We start from the raw sequence: 20,017 nt of genomic DNA, 5'->3' as shown, positions 1-20,017 counted from the left end.
GATATCTTTCAATATATCAAAACTTTTGTCATTTTGTAATGATTCTACTTGTCAATAATAAGCATTGCCCCCATTCTCCTAAAATCTTTTTTGGGCTGGAGACAGCTTAGTGCCTGTGTTTATCTGGCTTATGGAAGGCTCTGGTTTGGTCTTCAGTATTGCACCGACACAAAATCTTGTCGGTGTGTTGGTAAAACAACAGTACCAGCCTCCTCTTGGTGCGGTTTCTCTCTCTCTCTTTTCTCTCTCTTATAATTTACTTTCAGCCACTCTGTGTTCTTATGAATAATCTTCATAAACAGAAAATGTTTGAACTTTCTTCTTATGTTTCCTTTGTTTGCCATTATATTTAGCTTTCTTTTTACTGCCTTGTTGGGCGGCTTCTATTGTATCTGTCCTGTCTCTTTTGTTCATTTTCTTTTCTTCCTGGTGTAGGAGGTTCTTCTGTTCATGTGTTGCTTTCATTGGCTAATGAATAAAGAAACTACTTTGGGCCTGATAGGGCAAAACTTGGGTAGGCGGAGAAGACAGAACTGAATGCTGGGAAGAAAGACAGAGTGAGGAAGACGCCATGGATCTTCTGCCTGAGACAGATGCTGGTTGGAATCTTGCTGGTAAGCCACAGTCACGTGGTGATACACAGATTAATAGAAATGGGTCAAATTATGATGTAAGAGTTAGCCAATAAAAAACTAGAGCTAATGGGCCAAGCAGTGTTTTAATGAATACAGTTTCTGTGTGGTTATTTCGGGGGCTAAGCTAGTCGGGTGGCTGGTAAAAACAAAGGGGCCCTCCTTGCAACAATTGCCACCCCTCCTTTTGCAACAACTTCCTTACTTGATGGTGAGTTTAATTTTATTATTTTTCTCCTCTGCAAGTCTGGATTTGTGCATTGTACTATGTGTCTTTTCTGTTACTGTGCATTTTAGGTACTTAATGCTTGATTTTACTTAAATATATGAGTTTCAAATTTTTCCTCGCTTCCTGAGAAATGTAAGGATCTTCAAACATTTTTAACTCTGGTTATCTATTTTCCAACTTATTTGTTATTTGATATAAGTTCTGGTTTATTTTAACCTTTATAAAATAAGTGCAATATTTAACATATTGTGAACAATATACTTGTTTACTGTTTTAGTTAGGATCTCTACCACTATGATAAAACACCACAACTAACAGTGACTTGGGAAGGAATAGGCTTATTTCAGTTCATAATTCCATATTTCAGTCTATCACTGAGTGACATCAGGGCAAAAACTCAAGCAGGGTACCACCTAGAGGAAATGAACTGCAGAAGTCAGGAAGGAGTACTGCTTATTGGTTTACTCATGGCTTGCTCATCTTGTGCTTCCCTGCAGCAACCAGGACCACCAGACCAGGGACAGCATGGGCCACAGTGAGCTGGACCTTCCCACATCAATCATCAGTCAAGAAAATGTGCTATAGGCTTGTCCACAGGTCAATCTGGTGGGGACATTTTCTCTTTTGATGACCCCTCTTCCAGATGGCTTTAGCTTGTGTCCAGGTGACATAAAACTAACCGGGACATTTATCACTTGTTCTTGTACTCCGGTCTGTTTCTCCTGAACTGTGTTCTTGTAGTTTGTTCTGAATATCTTTTGGTATTAAATAAATTCTTTCTTATTTTTCTATTTCACATAGGTTTTTGACAAGTTTTCTGGGTATAAAACTTTTATATTGGCTTTGTTTTTCTTGTATATTGTGTACAATAAATATAATTCTGCTTTGTCATTTGGTATGTTATAGAACACTATTTGTTGTTTCTTGCTATTTTATACCTTTCTTAGTTTTTCTGTTGTTGTTTTTTTCTTGAGATAAGGTTTCTCTGTATAACAGCTCTGACTGTCCTGGAACTCACTTTGTAGACTGGCCTTGAACTGAGATGTTCACCTGCCTCTGCCTCCTAAGTGTTAGAATTAAAGATGTGCGCCTGGCCTTGCTTCTTTCCTTTCTTTCTGAGGTAGAGATTCACTGTGCAGACCAACTGCCTGGAACTCACTCTGTAGTGCAGGCTGTCCCTGAACCCTGCCCTTCCTGTCCCAGCCTCCCACTTGCTAGGATTACATTCATGAGCCATTGCCCCAAGCTTCTTCTGGCTTTCTCTCCAGATGTTATACGACTGTCTCTGTTTTGCTGTCCCTTTAGTCAATTATCAGAATTGGACTATTTTCCTGGATATTAGATCTGAGGATCTTCTGTTATTTTGAAAATAATGAGAACACCTGTTAGACTCGCAGTAGACTTTCTCCCTTTAGCCTCTAAGTATCTTAGCTGCTTTCTCATACATTTTGTCTTCGTGTGCCTTGATTACACTCTGAATGATTCCTTCACATCTCGTTGCCAGTTTACCAATTCTCTTTTATCTGTTCAATTTCTGGTTTACAGCACCTCCACTGAGTTTTTAATTTCTAGAACTTCTATTTTTTTTAAAAAAAAACAACTATTTTCTCTTCTTTGTTCATATTTTCAAACATTAATTTCTAAAAAATAAATTAAAACAATTTGCATTCTGAGTCTGATGATTTCAGAGCAGGAAACCCTTTGTGCACCTAATTCTGCCGACAGTCGTTCGCTGTGCCTTGCTTGCTTATGGGTTGTATGATTTTTGATGCTGACGTCGTGTTCTTGGTACTTGGCTGTAGGGATTCTTTGAAACCTGAGCTGTAATTGACAGCTGTGGCAAAGATCCGATGTTTGTCCTTAGTTGCCTGAGGAAACTGTGACTCGGAAGTTCTTTGAGCTAAATTCTCCACTTGTGTTTAGATCACAGAGATAGTACAAATTCAGGTCAAAAAACTAGACAAAGTCTGACTCCATCCACTATGACGCTTCTTTGAGAGCCCTTTCGACACTGGAAGCTTATTCCTAGTCTGCTCTAAAATGCATGGCTCCTGGGATCCAGGTTCAAGTGAATGGTTCTTCTTGGTTCCTTATCTTGGTTGGGTCCTGAACCTTCCCAGCCGGAGTCCTGGTCATCAGGGTTTGACAGTTCTCGAGAGGTCTTGCTCCAGGGCATTGTTGGCTTCTGTAGATTAATTACTTTCTTTCAGTTGTTAGAGTACTTAAAATCATGGTGACAATATTTTATACTGCATTCACAATCTAGCAGGTTATGTTTCTAAGAGGGACGGTCCTTATGCCCACTCTGCGTGGTTGCTAAGTTTTCTGAGAAGGGATGGTTTCTTACTAACTCTGGTTTTATTTTCGAGGGGTTTCCTCTGCACAATACAGGGTTTAGACAATTGAATGGTGTGATAGTTAACTTTTGTCTGTCAACTTTGCCAGGCTGGGGTGCCAAGTTGTTTGATGAAATGCCTGTATGAATGTGGACATGTTTTAAAACAAGATCTAACATTTACAAACACAGACCTTAAATACAGCAGATTGCCTTTCATAGAGCAAGGAAACCTTGTCCAATCTAGTAGAAGCCCTAAGGGCAAACTAAAATTTCCTTTAGGAGGAATTAAATTCAGTCTCAAGATTGCAACATAGACATCTTACCTGCCTTTCTAGCTCACTGTCATTGTTGTGTGGATTTCAGACCTGAGATGACACCATCAACGCTTACCTAAATGTTTGGCTCTACAGGGTCCAGGTTTACCATATGGGCATTGATTCAGTTTTTCAGAAGAGAGCTTTCTTTGCACATTTGACAACATCCTGTTAGTTCTGGGTTTTATTTGTTTGTTTTTCTTTTCAAAGAACTCTGGTGAGTGCAGATGTTCAAGAAAATTCAAAGTAAATGAATTTGTGAGTAATGGGTACCGAATAAGCACTTGCTATTTAATTATCTAATTCATCCAGATTTCTCACTGGGGCCTTCCTCTTCTCTGGGTCTTGCCGCTGCTTAGGAAAGGAACGCATCTCTGCTTCGATTATGCTCTATCGCGTAACCACAGACCCTTCTTCCATTGGGCCCAGGTTCGTGTGATACAAAGGACTTCTGTGCCGAGCTCAGAATCGACACTGCAGCTTAGAACTGCTCTGAGACACCTAGCAGGACCACCAGGGCCTCTGGGACTCCACTGTGTCCCTGAGCTAAGGTACCAGCACGCGGTCCTTTGCAGGTTCCCAGCCACTGGCTGGTGAAACCCTTGGTTCCGAAGCATTTCAGGCCACATCTCTCCACGGTTACTCGGTGATCTGGATACTCAGCACCTTTGCTGTCAGGTTGGAAGAGAGTTTAGGGATTTAAGACGAATACTAAAAGTCCAAAAGATACCAGGAAAATAAGTCATGGTAAACAGGTGGAGGTGATCCTATTCAGTCTTTCTGAAAAGCGGGAACCATCCCCATTTTGTCTCTCCTTCTCCTTATCCATGCTCACTTTACTCCCTAGAAAGTGTAGCACATCTTCTCGGCATAGGGGACCTTGTGTTACTGAAATCCTGGATCCTAAAAGTCACGTTAGTGCTGGCTAAACTCCAAGGTGAAAGCAAAGCTTATTTCTGTATAGCCTGGCGTTACAAAACCAAAGCAGCTACCTGCATTAATTTATTTAATATGACTATATTTTCACAGCAAAGAGCTGGGGCCAGATTAGAGGTGCAGGCTATTCTGCCGTAAAGGTTTGAAGCTGTTATACCTTGGAATGCTGTGCTCAGGCTGCCTTTACTCTAGACTTTGTTCTGTATCTGAACTGAAGGGTGTCGAGACAGACTACATTTGTGAATATTCATCAAACTGTGTTAGACTCATAATCTTTACTTTAAGTTATATCCCAAGAGAGAGGGGAGTGAGGGAGAGGGAATTATAATGATGATGACGACAATGATGATGATGATGATGATGATGATGATCTCCTTAGTTCATCTTTTTGTGGGTTGGGAGCTAAACTCCACCAAGGGCTTCTGTGTGCTGTGCAAATGCTTTACCACTGAGCTACTCTCTAGTACTTCGTGTGCCCTGAGTTTATTGTGTATCTTTCTGGGGCTGGGGGAACTGAGATATTTGAATCCAGGGCCTCTCAGTGCTATGTAGGGGCTATGCTATTGAACAAAATCTTCAGATTCTTTTCTAATCTTTACTTTGAGATAAGATCTCAGGAAGCTGCCTAAGCTGACGCCCATCTTGGCCTCTTAAGTGGCTAGGATTGTAGGCCTGGATCCCCAGACCTGGCTTAACTCATACTGGAGTTTCTATTGCATCTGCAGAAGCACCCCTGTGCTCCTGGGTCCGGCCTTTTCTACCCAGTTTCCATATATCTTTCTGACTTCACCCATATCACCTCAGCCTTGATGGCAACATCATCGCCTCCTCCCTCCTTACTGGCTAAAGGCCAAACCATCAGGATCTTCTTCATGGTTCTAAGAAACATTTAGGGTCATGTCAAGTGGAAAGGAAAAATCCAGACCTATAATCCTAGCTACTCTGGAGACGGAGGCAGGAGGATTGCAAGATCATGGTCTGGCCTTTGTTTTAATAGCCTGCCTGCAGCAAGGTAAGACTGCAGACAGGGAGATTTCTGACCAGCAAGTGGCACTGATCCTGTAGCAGAAGATACAATGGAGGGGTAAGTGTGCTCCTGACCCGCCACACAAGCCCAGTAAGGGAACACACAATTTTCCCGCCATCCTTATCTCCCTGGGTATACCGAAGGGGTGGCTTCCCCCAGCTAAACCCTGTCTCCTCCTACCCCATCCCAGCTTTCAGCCAGCAGTCTTGTGTGTGATTTTCTTTGGAACTTGCCGGATGTGGGGTACTGGGCGGGATAGAAACTCCAACAAGCCGGCCCTCATGTTACATATGGCGCCCAACGTGGATAACTGCATCCACAGAAAGTCTGAGAAAGCTTGGGAAAGAATAGAGTAAATCATGTTTTCTTGGTAATAGCAATTTCTCAGGTCTGCTCTGCTTGCTAGAGGCAAGCAAGCGCTCTCATCTAAGAGAGGCTTCCTGACTCAGCTTTAGCTGCAAAACCTTGCAGCTCTTTTAAAAGGTCCTACCACAAAACACTTAAACGGTGTTGGTGAAAAGCTGAATGCATGCTTTTCGGGTTTTCAGCCATAGCAGGAAAAAAGCTGTGCCATTTTAAAATGCCGGCTTTCTGGGCTGTCCTGCCAGGGCAAACTCTGACTCTTTCAGGCAGGCAGTCCGACTCAGTGTGGTCTGTGAGCAGAATGCTGCAGCTTGCTGGCAAGGACCTTGAAATGCCATAGAGTTGTGGCAGTGAACACAGCTCTGGCTGGTACCTCAGCCACGAGGCTGGAAAGCTAAGGAATGGACTGGATCTAGCCGTCAAAGCCACAGTTTTAGTCCTCTCCTTAAAGACTCATGTGGTCAGAAAAAGAGAGATATACAGTAAAGAGAGATTCAAAGACGAAGAAAACCTCTAAATGGTTTACAGTGTTTTAAAAATACATGCAGGATAAAAGGTTAAAGTCATCAAAAATAAAAAAGAAAGGGAGATATAGGGTGTGGTGGTACACACCTTTAATCCCAATGCCTGGGAAGCAGAGGCATATTGACCTCTGTGACTTCAAGGGGTAGAGGTAGATTGACCTCTGTGAGTTCAAGGTGTGGTAGCATACACCTTTAATCCCAGCACTGGGAAGGCAGAAACAGAGGGATCTCTGTGAGTTCAAGGACAGCCTGGTCTACAGAGTTATTCCAGGACAAAGATATACAGAGAAACTGTCTCAAAAAAAAAAGTAAAAATAAAGAAATAGAGGTTAAAATAAAGCCACATAAAGATGGAAAATAAACAGAGAATCTTGATACTGTATGCTATTATTCTCTCTTTGAATTGTTTGAATGCTGAGGAAGGAGCAACAGCTGCTAAAAGACTTTTGTTTATAAATGCTGCTGAATTAACCCAAGATAGGTATTTTGAAAATACCTTGGCTTCAAAATTGAAGTCAAAGGGTATGTTACTTTGGAGAAGAGATTTTGCTTTTGTTTCCACAGAAAATGAGAGGCTGTGGATTTATTCAGAGTTAAGAAAAATCACCTTTGACCAAGGGAGGCCACCTGAGAAATCTCCGACAGGAATAGATGGCCCAGATGTCTGAGTTCTACATCCAGAACAGATTCAAAATGCTGCCTGAGATGATCAAGACTCACAGGATACTCCAATCAGGACATGAATATAACTCTAAATTTTCTTTCAGTCCCCATAAGATTATCAGTGCCCCCAACCAGCAGGAAGTAGCCTGAAATACTACGCCCACATTCCCAACAAATGGACTATGGGTATTTTCCTTTGTTTAAAAAAAAAAAAGGGAAATGGTGCCGGAGAATTGTCTGTATTCTGTCAATCATGTATTTTAATAAAACACTGATTGGCCAGGTACAAAGTATAGGCGGGTCAACCAGACAGGAAGTAGAGGTGGGGTAATGAGAACAGGAGTATTTCTTTTGGGAAGAAGGAAGCTCTTCCACCAGTTCTGCCCAGACCACCAGAGAGGAAAGATGTAAGCTGTCCCGCTGGAAAAGGTACTGAGCCATTATGGCTAGTACATAATGATAATGGATTAATATAAGTTACAAGGACTAATAAGAAGCCTGACCTAATTGACCAATCAGTTTATAATCTTATGGAGTCTTGTGTGTGATTTTCCTTGGGAGTTGCTGGCTGTGGGGTACCGGGCAGGACAGATACCCCAACAAGCCGGTCTCATGTTACACAAGCCGACCTTCATGTTACAAGGATCTTCTTCATGGTTCTAAGAAACATTTAGGGTCATGTCAAGTGGAAAGGAAAAATCCAGGCCTATAATCCTAGCTACTCTGGAGACGGAGGCAGGAGGATTGCAAGATCATGGTCTGGCCTTTGTTTTAATAGCCTGCCTGCAGCAAGGTGAGACTGCAGACAGGGAGATTTCTGACCAGCAAGTGGCATTGATCCTGTAGCAGAAGATACAATGGAGGGGTAAGTGTGCTCCTGACCCGCCACACAAGCCCAGTAAGGGAACACACAATTTTCCCGCCATCCTTATCTCCCTGGGTATACCGAAGGGGTGGCTTCCCCCAGCTAAACCCTGTCTCCTCCTACCCCATCCCCACTTTCAGCCACCCTTCACGAGCTTAACTCAAAGAAGGGACACATACAAACTCTATTAAACAAACAAACAAAAATAATAATAACCGGAGTCAACAACCACTGGTCATTAATATCACTTAATATCAATGGACTCAATTCACCTATAAAAAGGCACAGACTTAGAGATTGGATACGAAAACAGGATCCAACATTCTGCTGTTTACAAGAAACACACCTCAACCACAAAGACAGACACCTACTCAGAGTAAAGGGTTGGGAAAAGGTTTTCCAAGCAAATGGACCTAAGAAACAAGCGGGTGTGGCCATTCTAATATCTAACAAAATCGACTTCAAACTAAAATCAATCAGAAGAGATGGAGATGGACATTTCATACTCATAACAGGAACAATTCATCAGGAAGAAGTCTCATTCCTGAATATCTATGCCCCTAATATAAAGGCACCCACGTATGTAAAAGAAACACTTCTAGAACTCAAGGCAGTCATCAAACCACACACACTAATAGTAGGAGACTTCAACACACCTCTCTCACCAATGGACAGGTCAATCAGACAGAAACCTAACAGAGAAATAAGAGAATTATTGGAGGTATTGAATCAAATGGACTTAACAGACATCTATAGAACACTCCACCCAAATAGGAAAGAATATACCTTCTTCTCTGCAGCTCATGGAACCTTCTCGAAAATTGACCACATACTCGGTAACAAAGCAAACTTCCACAGATACAAAAAAATATTAGTAACCACCTGTTTCTTGTCAGATCACCATGGATTAAAGTTAGAATTCAACAACAATGCTACCCCCAGGAAGCCAACAAACTTATGGAAGTTGAACAGTCAACTACTAAATCACCCCTGGGTCAATCAAGGAAGAAATAAAGAAAGAAATTAAAGTCTTCCTTGAATTTAATGAAAATAAAGACACAACATACTCAAACCTATGGGACACTATGAAAGCAGTGCTAAGAGGAAAGTTCATAGCACTAAGTGCCCTATTAAAGAAAACGGAGAAAGCACACATGGGAGACTTAACAGCACACTTGAAAGCTCTAGAAAAAAAAGAAGCTGATTCACCCAGGAGGAGTAGAAGACTGGAAATAATCAAACTGAGGGCTGAAATCAACAAAATAGAAACACAGAAAACAATCCAAAGAATCAATGAAACTAAAAGCTGGTTCTTGGAGAAAATCAACAAGATCGACAAACCCCTATCCAAACTAATCAAACGGCAGAGAGAGAACATGCAAATTAATAAGATCAGAAATGAAAAGGGGGATATAACCACAGACACAGAGGAAATTCAGAGAATCATTAGATCTTACTACAAAAACCTGTATGTCACAAAATTGAAAAATGTAAAAGAAATGGATATTTTTTTTAGATAAGTACCATATACCAAAGTTGAACCAAGAACAGGTGAACAATCTAAATAGACCTGTTAGTCGTGAAGAATTAGAAACTGTTATCAAAAATCTCCCTACCAAAAAAAGCCCAGGACCAGATGGTTTCAATGCAGAATTCTACCAGAACTTCCAGGAAGAGCTAATACCTATACTCCTTAATGTATTCCACAATATAGAAACAGAAGAGTCATTGCCAAACTCCTTTTATGAAGCTACAGTTACTCTGATACCAAAACCACACAAAGACACAACCAAGAAAGAGAATTACAGGCCAATCTCACTCATGAACATCGACGCGAAAATTCTCAATAAAATACTGGCAAACTGAATCCAAGAACACATTAGAAAAATTATCCATTATGATCAAGTAGGCTTCATCCCAGAGATGCAGGGCTGGTTCAACATATGCAAATCTATCAATGTAATCCATCATATAAATAAACTGAAAGAAAAAAACCATATGATCATTTCATTGGATGCTGAAAAAGCATTTGACAAAATTCAACACCCATTTATGATAAAGGTGTTGGAGAGACTGGGGATACAAGGATCATACCTAAATATAATAAAAGCAATATAGAGCAAGCCGACAGCTAACATCAAATTGAATGGAGAGAAACTCAAAGCCTTTCCACTAAAATCAGGAACACGACAAGGCTGTCCACTCTCTCTGTACCTCTTCAATATAGTGCTTGAAGCTCTAGCAATAGCAATAAGACAACATAAGGGGATCAAGGGGACTCGAATTGGAAAGGCTGAAGTTAAACTTTCGTTATTTGCAGATGATATGATAGTGTACATAAGCGACCCCAAAAACTCTACCAAAGAACTCCTACAGCTGATAAACACCTTTAGTAATGTGGCAGGATACAAGATCAACTCCAAAAAATCGGTTGCCCTCCTATAACACAAAGGATAAAGAAGCAGAGAGGAAAATCAGAGAAACATCACCTTTCACGACAGCCACAAATAGCATAAAATATCTTGGGGTAACTCTAACCAAGGAAGTGAAAGACCTATTTGACAAGAACTTTAAGTCTTTGAAGAAAGAAATTGAGGAGGATACCAGAAATTGGAAAGGCCTCCTCTGCTCTTGGATTGGGGGAGTCAACATAGTAAAAATGGCAATTCTACCAAAAACAATCTATAGATTCAATGCAATTCCCATCAAAATCCCATCAAACTTCTTCACAGACCTTGAGAGAACAATAATCAAGTTTATATGGCAAAACAAAAAACCCAGGATAGCCAAAACAGTCTTATACAATAAAGGGACTTCTGGAGGCATTACCATCCCTGACTTCAAACTCTATTACAGAGCTACAGTATTGAAAACAGCTTGGTATTGGCATAAGAACAGAGAAGTCGACCTATGGAATCGAATAGAAGACCCGGATATTAACCCACAAACCTATGAACACCTAATTTTTGACAAGGGAGCTAAAGGTATACAATGGAAGAAGGAAAGCATCTTTAACAAATGGTGCTGGCATAACTGGATGTCAACCTGTAGAAGAATGAAAGTAGATCCATATCTATTACCATGCACAAAACTCAAGTCCAAATGGATTAAAAACATCAACATTAATCTGTCCACTTCGAACCTGATAGAAGAGAAAGTGGGAAGTAGTCTACAAGATATAGGCACAGGAGACCACTTCCTAAGTAGAATCCCAGTAGCACAGACAATAAGAGAATCAATGAATAAATGGGACCTCCTGAAACTGAGAAGCTTCTGTAAAGCAAAGGACACTGTCAGTAAGACAAAAAGGCTATCTTCTGACTGGGAGAAGATCTTCACCAACCCCTCATCAGACAAAGGTCTCCAAAATATACAAAGAACTCAAGAAACTAGACACCAAAACTCTAATTAACCCAATTAAAAACTGGGGTACTGAACTGAACAGAGAATTCACAACAGATGAACTTCGAATGGCCAAAAGACACTTAAGGTCATGCTCAACCTCCTTAGCAATCAGGGAAATGCAAATCAAAACCACTTTGAGATACCATCTTACACCTGTCAGAATAGCTAAACTCAAAAACACCAATGATAGCCTATGCTGGAGAGGATGTGGAGTGAGGGGAACACTCATCCATTGTTGGTGGGAATGCAAACTTGAGCAGCCACTGTGGAAATCAGTGTGGCGGTTTCTCAGGAAACTGGGAGTCAACCCCCCTCAGGACCCAGCAATTCCACTCTTGGGAATATACCCAAGAGATGCCCTATCATACTACAAAAGTATTTGTTCAACTATGTTCATAGCTGCACTATTTGTAATAGCCAGAACATGGAAACAACCTAGGTGCCCCTCAATAGAAGAATGGTTAAAAAGGTGTGGATCATATACACATTAGAGTTTTACTCAGTGGTAAAAAACAATGACATCTTGAATTTTGCATGCAAATGGATGGAAATAGAAAACGCTTTACTGAGTGAGGTAACCCAGACCCAAAAAGAGGAATATGGTATGTACTGACTCATAAGTGGATTCTAGCCATAGTTAAAGGTCTTTGAGTCTATAATTCATGATCCTAGAGAAGCTAAATAAGAAGGTAAACCTGAAGAAAATCATATAGTTATCCTCCTGGATATTAGAAGTAGACAAGATTGCCAGGCAAACTTGGGTGCACGGGGGGTGGAGGGTAGGGGGGTGGAAGTAAGGGAAGATGGTTAGGAAGAGGGGAGAGGGGGAGGATTGGGGATGGCTTGGGGGAATGGGGGGGGAAGGATGGTTATGGGAGCAGGAAAGTTTATATCTCAACTAAGGGAGCCATTTTAGGGTTTGCAAGAGACTTGATTCTGGAGGGGTTCCCAGGCCCAAGGAGAGGTCCCCAAATTGTTCCCTGGGCAGCAAAGGAGAGGGTGCCTGAACTGGCCTTGGCCCATAACCATACTGATGAATATTTTGCATGTCACCATAGAACCTGCATCTGGCGAAGGAGGGAGATAGAGACAGAGACACATATTGGAACACTGGACTTAACTCCCTAGGTCCAAATGAGAAGCAGAGGGAGGGAGAACGTGAGCAAGGAAGGCAGAACCAGAGGGAACCTTCATCCGACGATGGATGGAGATAGAGACGGAGACCCACATTGGAGCACTGGACTGAGCCCCCAAGGTCCAAATGAAGAGCAGAAGGAGGGAGAACATGAAAAAGGAAGTCAGGACCGCGAAGGGTGCGTTCACCCACTGATACAAGGGGACTGATCGAATGAGAGCTCACCAAGGCTCTGGACTGGGACTGAACGAGCATGTGATCAAACCAGATTCTCTGAATGTGGCTGACATGGGGGCTGACTATGAAGCCATTGACAATGGCACTGGGTCTTGTTTCGTCTGCATGTACTGGTTTTTTGGGATCCTGGTCTGTTTGGATGCTCACCCTCTTGGACCTGGAGGGAGGGGGGAGGAACTTGGACTTCCCACAGGGCAGGAAACCCTGACTGCTCTTGGGATTGGAGAGGGAGGAGGAGAGGGATTTGGGGGAGAGGGAGGGTATTGGGAGGAGGGGAGGAAGTGGAAATTCTTATAAATAAATAAATAAGGGGAAAAAAACCAAAAAAAAATGATAGCTAAAAAACTCTTATACAATAAAGTAACTTCCAAAGTAAAAAAAAAAAAAAAAAAAAGATCATGGTCTGTCTGAGCAAGTTCAAGAGCAGCCTGGGGAACTAAATGAGACCCTATCTCAAAATAAAATTTAAAAATGAAGAAAGCACGGGGTATGTAACGCAATAGTTGAGTACATGCCTAGCATTCTCCAGGCCCTAGATACAATACCCAGCACAGAGACAAAACAAGACAGAAAACACTGGTCTTGCCTCGCCCTAGAGGCAGACAGGGATCCGTGTCCACAGGCCTGCTCTATCTGTGCTGGCATCTTGACGGGCAGCCTCCGAGCGCCGGAAGTGTCTCCTTGACTTTCTCAAAGAGCGTCTGTTCTTTCAAACGCCTGTCAGGCTAGAGCAGATATTCCAAAGCTTGCGCAAAGGCAAATACAGGGCCTGCCTTGGAGCCAAGCGAAGACTGGGCTTTGATTTTATCTTCTGTTGATTTCCTCAGCATAGCTAATGTTATGTTTCTGGTCAATAGATGCGAAGGTGGAACTGCGCCGCCTCGGTCTGTTTCATCCCGTGGCCTGCTGACCTTGACTGCACTTTCATGTCCACTCATACCGAGCTGACTGTAAAATGAAATTAAAGCAAACTGGATGCTCTCCAGAAAGGCAACTTTGGAAGTATCTGCGAGGGGAGAAATGCCCTCTACTGGACTCATGGCAGCCTTCCTCCCAGCTGCTCCCTCTCTCTCCCCTCTTCTCCAGCTTGATGAACTGGGAGGGGAGAGAGATGAGTTGAGGGCATGCCCGAAGCCAGCCCGTCATCACCTCACAGCTTTAGGCCAAACACCCTCTTCATTTTAAAATGAACTTTAAAAGTAAACTCACTCCTCACCTTTCGCACGCAACTTTCCAAACGTCCGTACTCCCTTGGCTGCGACCCTCACAGCCCGGTAATGAAATGTTCTCCTGCCCTCAGAGTTGAAAACCGAGTGGGACCGAGGCTCTGTGGACAGGCACAGTTTGGCGTCTTAATAAATGTCTTAGAGTTTCGAGCGGAACCTAGGCTTTTGTCTGAAAAGCCTCAGGGAGAAAATGTGAACCCGTTTCCTCACTGAAGAAATATCACTGCGCTTGACAGGCTGGGTTCTTTGATCCTCACACATTGTGCCTCTTCATGCCCTGTCCCTGTCTCCCCCAACCCGAGGCTTTGTAACCTGACACTCTATAAAGAGTGTTTCTACAAGGGCACCAGGAGATGCCCTTGCTTAATATTAAAGCTGTCCCCCCATTACCCTCTTCCCAAGCCCTGTCCCCTCCAAAGGCATGCACAGGAAGGCTTGGCTGGCAGGAAAAGCTGGTCCAGCTGTTTTGAATTAGGGGTAAGGGGAGGCTTCTTTATAATATATGACTTAATCAGTGTCCCTGAAGTAAACAATCCAAACCGAAGCTGGCAAGGACCAGAACTTGGACTACATAACCCTCCTTTGGATTTGGAGCAGAGGCAGAATTTGAGACTCCTAGGTGCGTTAGAGGTAATTGCTACAGATGGGTAGCGGTTTTGGCCCTCCTTGGGAATGAAGTATGGCAGTCATACTATTAGAATCTCCAAATAAAGTACAGAATGCCAAGTTTGAGTTGCAAAGAGATAGCAGATAATCTTTTTAGAACAAATAGCCTGGCAATCGTTTGGTAAGCACAGTATCATTGAAACTCCAAAACCGAAGAAGGCTTTTATGTTCTTCACGCCGCCTCTTTTCACCAAGGCAAGGATGGTAAACTTTGACAGCAATCCATCTGAAGACTCTGGGTCATTTCCATGTCTGTTGACCCATGGTTTCTCTTTAACACAGGTTTCCTGTCACTTCTACCCCAGTGGAGTTAGATTAGCCTCACAAGTCCAGAGGCACGGCCACCCCACAAAACAGAACCCCACAGAAACAGAAGGCCAGCACTGTCACTGTCCCAGCTGGTTCCATGACCTCTCAGACCTCAGTTAACCTCTCATCGAATTACTTCATGTTACCCAGAGGAATCGCTTCCATTGTTAAAATGAAAGGGAAAAAAAAGCTTGCAAGAATAATATTTGAGTTGTTATAGTTTCACCAACTGCAAAGTTTTAGAGAATTGTTATGAGTTTCAACTCTATGGCAAAGAGTAACCATAAATCATTTTTTGTCCTTACTGTTGCTGCAAGGCTACAGAGAAAACGGCTCACAAGAAAAGAGGTGGAGATGTCAGAGCTGCCTGGTATAGGAGCGAGGAGGGAGTGTGGGGCTCAGAGAGGTTGTAATGTCGGGGAGGATTTACTGTGTATGCTTTGGGAACCAGCGTCCTCACCGAGCCCTTGGGAGGACTCAAGCGTGTTCTCACCATGGGCATGAGGAATGTGTGGGTGCGGGAGCTTTGGGATTTTTGAACTCTGTGATTAGGATGTAGTGTAGGGCTAGGAGATTCTAGAAAGGTCCTGAAACCTCATCACTATATCTGTCCTAGACTATTTTCTCCCCTATACATGGTAGTTATGTTACAAAGACTAAAAGTCTTTTTTAAGCTCATGGTTCTGGAGTCTGGGAAGTGCACGAGAGTGTGGCAACAATTGGGGAAGGCCTCTTTGCAGTCTCACAAAGGAGGGGGAGCCACAAGATGAGATGGCCCAGGCGTATCAGACAGAACCCGCTTTTATAAGGAAGCCACTCTCAACAGAACTCCTTAATCTATTAATGTGGTACTCCATACACACAGGAATCTACAGGCGAGGGCAGAGCCCTGGCGGCCCCCAAGGTTGCACTTCATAGGAGGGCTACACTAGAGACAAAGTTCCCAACACATGGGCTTTTCTAGATTATATCCAAACCATATCACATGCACACCCCCAAATCAGATGGCTCCGTTAACGAATTCCAACTGCCTACGTGTGTCATTCGACTGTAGAATGGATCTCTGAGTGGTAAAAGCGCCTATCGCTCTCATTCCCCAGCACTGCTTCTGTCAAAACGCTGGATCCTGCCAGCAATGGAGACCTCCTGAGACCAGTCCAGCCAGAGATGTAGCTAGCACACGCAGCAGGAATGAAAAGCTATTCAAACCTTTGTCCAGTGGGACAAAGGGAAGGGAAGCGTGTCCGCACACACACCTGCTACAGCTGCCTGTTAGGAAGGACAGGGAGTTTGAGGGTCTCGAGAAATACACTGGGGCACGAGGGAAGGAAGGGCCCACAAACAGCAACCAGAAGGGAATGCTGGGATGCTGAAAACCAGGTAAGATTTTTCCAGAGATTCGGCCAAGACACGAAATCATGATCCGGAACCCACAGGACAAGAAGGACTTCAGCTGGAAGGACCAGCTCCCCACAGAGGGACATGAGGCATGGCAAGAGGGGATGTTGGAGGGTGGTGCAGAGGGTGACCTCTTGACCTGGAAAATTCATAAGGAAAGGGTAGGTGTATTAAAATCAACATGGGAGGCAAGGGCAAAGTTGGGCAGAAAGTTACATATCATGGGAAAAATAGGAGAGGATTAAAGCCTGAAAGAGAAACACTAAGGAGGCAAAGATACATAATTTAACATTTTATTTTTATTTATTCCTGTTCCCACATTTTATTGTATTTTCCTGGCAGGCAGCCTGCACTCTGGTAAATCTGGGGGGAAGGAGGGGCTGGCAGAATAATGTGGCTATGGGGATTTGAATCTTATTACTTGGTGCTCCTAGCCTTGGGTAGACATTCATAAAAATTACATGCTATAGTGGCAGGTCATTTTTTATAAAAAGGAATCTTAAACTTCAGATTTAGGACAAAGGTGAGGGCTTCGGATTAGTCAGGAAATGAGGAAAAGTAAGACAAAGGCGCGTAGCAAGTGGGGCGCTGCTTGGCTGCGACTGGATCTTAGGATTGGAAACCCTGAGAGATGAACCCACCAGGAGACCCCTGATGGGTGGCAGACATTTATTTCTTGGAAATTGTCTTTGGATGCTTAATCCCCCAGGGTACTTCCTACTGAGCTAGCGTTGTATGGGGCACAGGCATAGACAGCAGACAGTGTTGTTGGGACTGTGTTATTGGTTTAGGTTCTGCCTTTTCTTTTCTCTCTTGTCTCCTCCTCCTTCTCACCTTTCATTCTCTTGATTCTCACCTCTCTCTCTCTCTCTCTCTCTCACCTTAGGAAAGTTCTGAGACATCTTCCTCTTCTACCACCCCTCTCTCCATTCCTTCATCCTTGTGAAGGGGATGAAGCATAGGAGGGCAATGCCCACCTGAGTCCTGACTGGCTTCTCCTCTCATCTCTCTTGCTCTGATTTATTCTGCGCTCCAGGAGTGGATCTGATGCCCCCAAACACACTCACTGATGAGGGCACAGCGGCCTTGATGCGGCTTCTTAGTTTCCCTCTTTGCCATCTCCTCCAGCTCCTGACAATCCTCTGCTTCCTCCTCCCTCCTCCCTTCTGCTTTCTTCCTAGGGCTCCTTCCTTGGACCATTTGCTTAAGCATTCATTCAGTAGGACAAGGAAGGGTTTCAGCTGCAGGCTCTTCCGTCTGATGTTTTGCTAGAAGGCAATGGAAGAGAACATTTGTAGTTCAGATGGTCCCCAGAGGTTGTCCTCAGGTGCTGCTTCCTTGCTATCTCCGAGATCTCTGGAGCAGAGGGCTTCTTCCCCAAACACTGCCTAGTCATGCCCCTGTCTCTGCAGAGTAGTGAAAACTAGGTTTGCAAAGAGATATTTTTCCTCTTTTCTAATCTCAGAAAGGTTGCCAGACTGGCTCTAAGCCTCCGCATAAATATGGCTCTTGCAACACAATTTGATGTGTGCTATTCTGTTTCAGTTATGAAATTAATGTATCAAGGACGTAGAAAACGATCCTAATGATATCTTTGAAATGGTCCCTTGTTGCTCAGCACCTTGCTTTAGTTCTGTTTAAACTAAAACAAATGGGTCCATGTTTTGGTTGCCATTTATTTGGCAAATCAGACCAGAGAAGCATTTCCGTGTCTCATATCCTCATGTGTGTCTTTCTAAGACAACCAGTGGGATTTTACCCCAAAGTTCCCTCACATACGTGGATGGGCTTTAGAAGACATGGGCTTTAGAAGACATAGCCCTGTCTTAGAATTCTCACACACAAGCAGTGTTCTCCCGGGTTGATTGACAGGCTAATGGAAAGGATTTGGGCTCCAGACGCCATCAACTTGAACGTTTTGGCTAGTGAACCATCTGAGTGTGAACCTCCTTCTGTGTGCCATGAGACAGTCTTTCAGCAAAGGCTGCTGACCTCACGGCGGATAAGCAGTGTTTGAGAAAAGAAACTCTGCATGGACAAAAAGCCTCGAGTTCCTTGCGTGAACCACTCCTTCTCTGAAGACCAGAGATCCCTCATGATCTGGTTCAAACCTTAGGAGTGAAACTGAGCCTCAGAGATTCGTCTGTCTGACCAATTTTCATCTCCACATTTTATTCCCAGTGGCCAGCTTCACGCTCTTAACATTTAAGAGACTTGAAAATCCCAGGAGATGTTTTCAGCCTGTCAAGACACCTTTGAAAAAATCCAAACAAACAAACAAGCAAGCAAAAAAAGCCATTGAGTTCCAACTCTAATTTTTCACCAACTAGTTATCTTTTTCTTACTCAGTCCTCCGAGCTGGGAAGACTCAAATTATGAAGCCCATTTCCCATACACAAAGGCATTTCAGAGACTGGAAGAGATGTTAACGGTCGTTTAGTCTCATCCATCTAAACAGCTTCAATACATTCAAGAATCTAGGTAGATGAACTGGGAACCCCATAGCAAAGGGGCGAGATTTCACAGCAAAAAAAAAGATAGGACTTTGAGATTCCAGACACCTCTACCAACAAGCCCCAATCAATGGACGACATCAGGAGGACAGTTGGAGGGCTTTGATTTGGCTTTAAAATGAAGTGATGGTGTTTTCCTGTAACTTTTCTCTTTGGCTTCTCAACAGAGCGTCTTGCCCTGAGACCTCATCTGATATGAGCTTTGTTCAACCGCATTGCTTGCGACTCGCAGCTCCATCCTCAGCTCCTACCATTTGGCCCAAGTTCAGCCTCTCCCCACCTCCTGCCCCCTTCCTGGGCCTCCTGGGAAGACTCTGTTGCCTGATCTTTATTGCTCTTTTCCCACACTCCATTATACAGCATGATATCGGCCTCTGAATTTATTTATTAGGGCTCAGATCTATAATATACAACCCTCCCTTCCTGTCTGACACTGGGTCTTTGCAGCAGAGTGAATGAGAGGCGCTGCTTGCCATTAAACAGTCATGGAAAATAAGCACCCAGAAAGGAAGGGCCAGAAGCTTGCAAGAGAGCTAACTCTCGGGGGGGCCCCTCAGAGCCAAATTGCTTTTTCAAAACTTCACACTCACAACCCGGCAGTCCAGACAGGCAGCCACAAATAGCTCCTTGTGGGGGAGCGCATTTGCAACTGGCAACCTTATCCCCACATGTCTGGCCCTCATTTGCTATGCAAGCTATACTTTTAAAAATTAACATTTTGCCTAATAAGCATCCCCTTTGTCATTGTTCTCTTTCAACATGTTGAAGCAGGCTATAGTCCCAGGAGGTACATGCCACACACACACACACACACACACACACACACACACAGAGAGAGAGAGAGAGAGAGACAGAGACAGAGAGAGAGAGAGTTAATGTATTCACATGGTTCATAACTTCAATGCAAAAAGTGTGCATTGAGAGATAGCTCTTCAGTTCCTGATTAATTTTATTTTAGAACAATTTTAGATTTACAGAAACAATGGAAAGAGAACAGAAACTTGTGTTTTCCCCGCGCACCTCCACTGTTATTGCCTTCTATTACTGTGACACGTTTGTCACAGCTACAGTGTCACGAGGTATATGTTTCACTAGGTTTTGTTGTTGTTGTTGTCTTTGGTCCAGCATTCTACATTTGCCGTCACGTTTTCTTTGGATCCTCTTGGCTAAGACAATGTTCCTCAGACTTCGCTTGATGACTAAGAATTGCTGGGTTGAGTGTTCTGTAGAATACCCC

This window comes from Myodes glareolus, chromosome 11 (assembly GCF_982192425.1).
Source record: "Myodes glareolus chromosome 11, mMyoGla1.1, whole genome shotgun sequence".
In the NCBI taxonomy this organism is placed as follows: domain Eukaryota; kingdom Metazoa; phylum Chordata; class Mammalia; order Rodentia; family Cricetidae; genus Myodes; species Myodes glareolus.
This window is presented reverse-complemented; position numbering follows the sequence as displayed.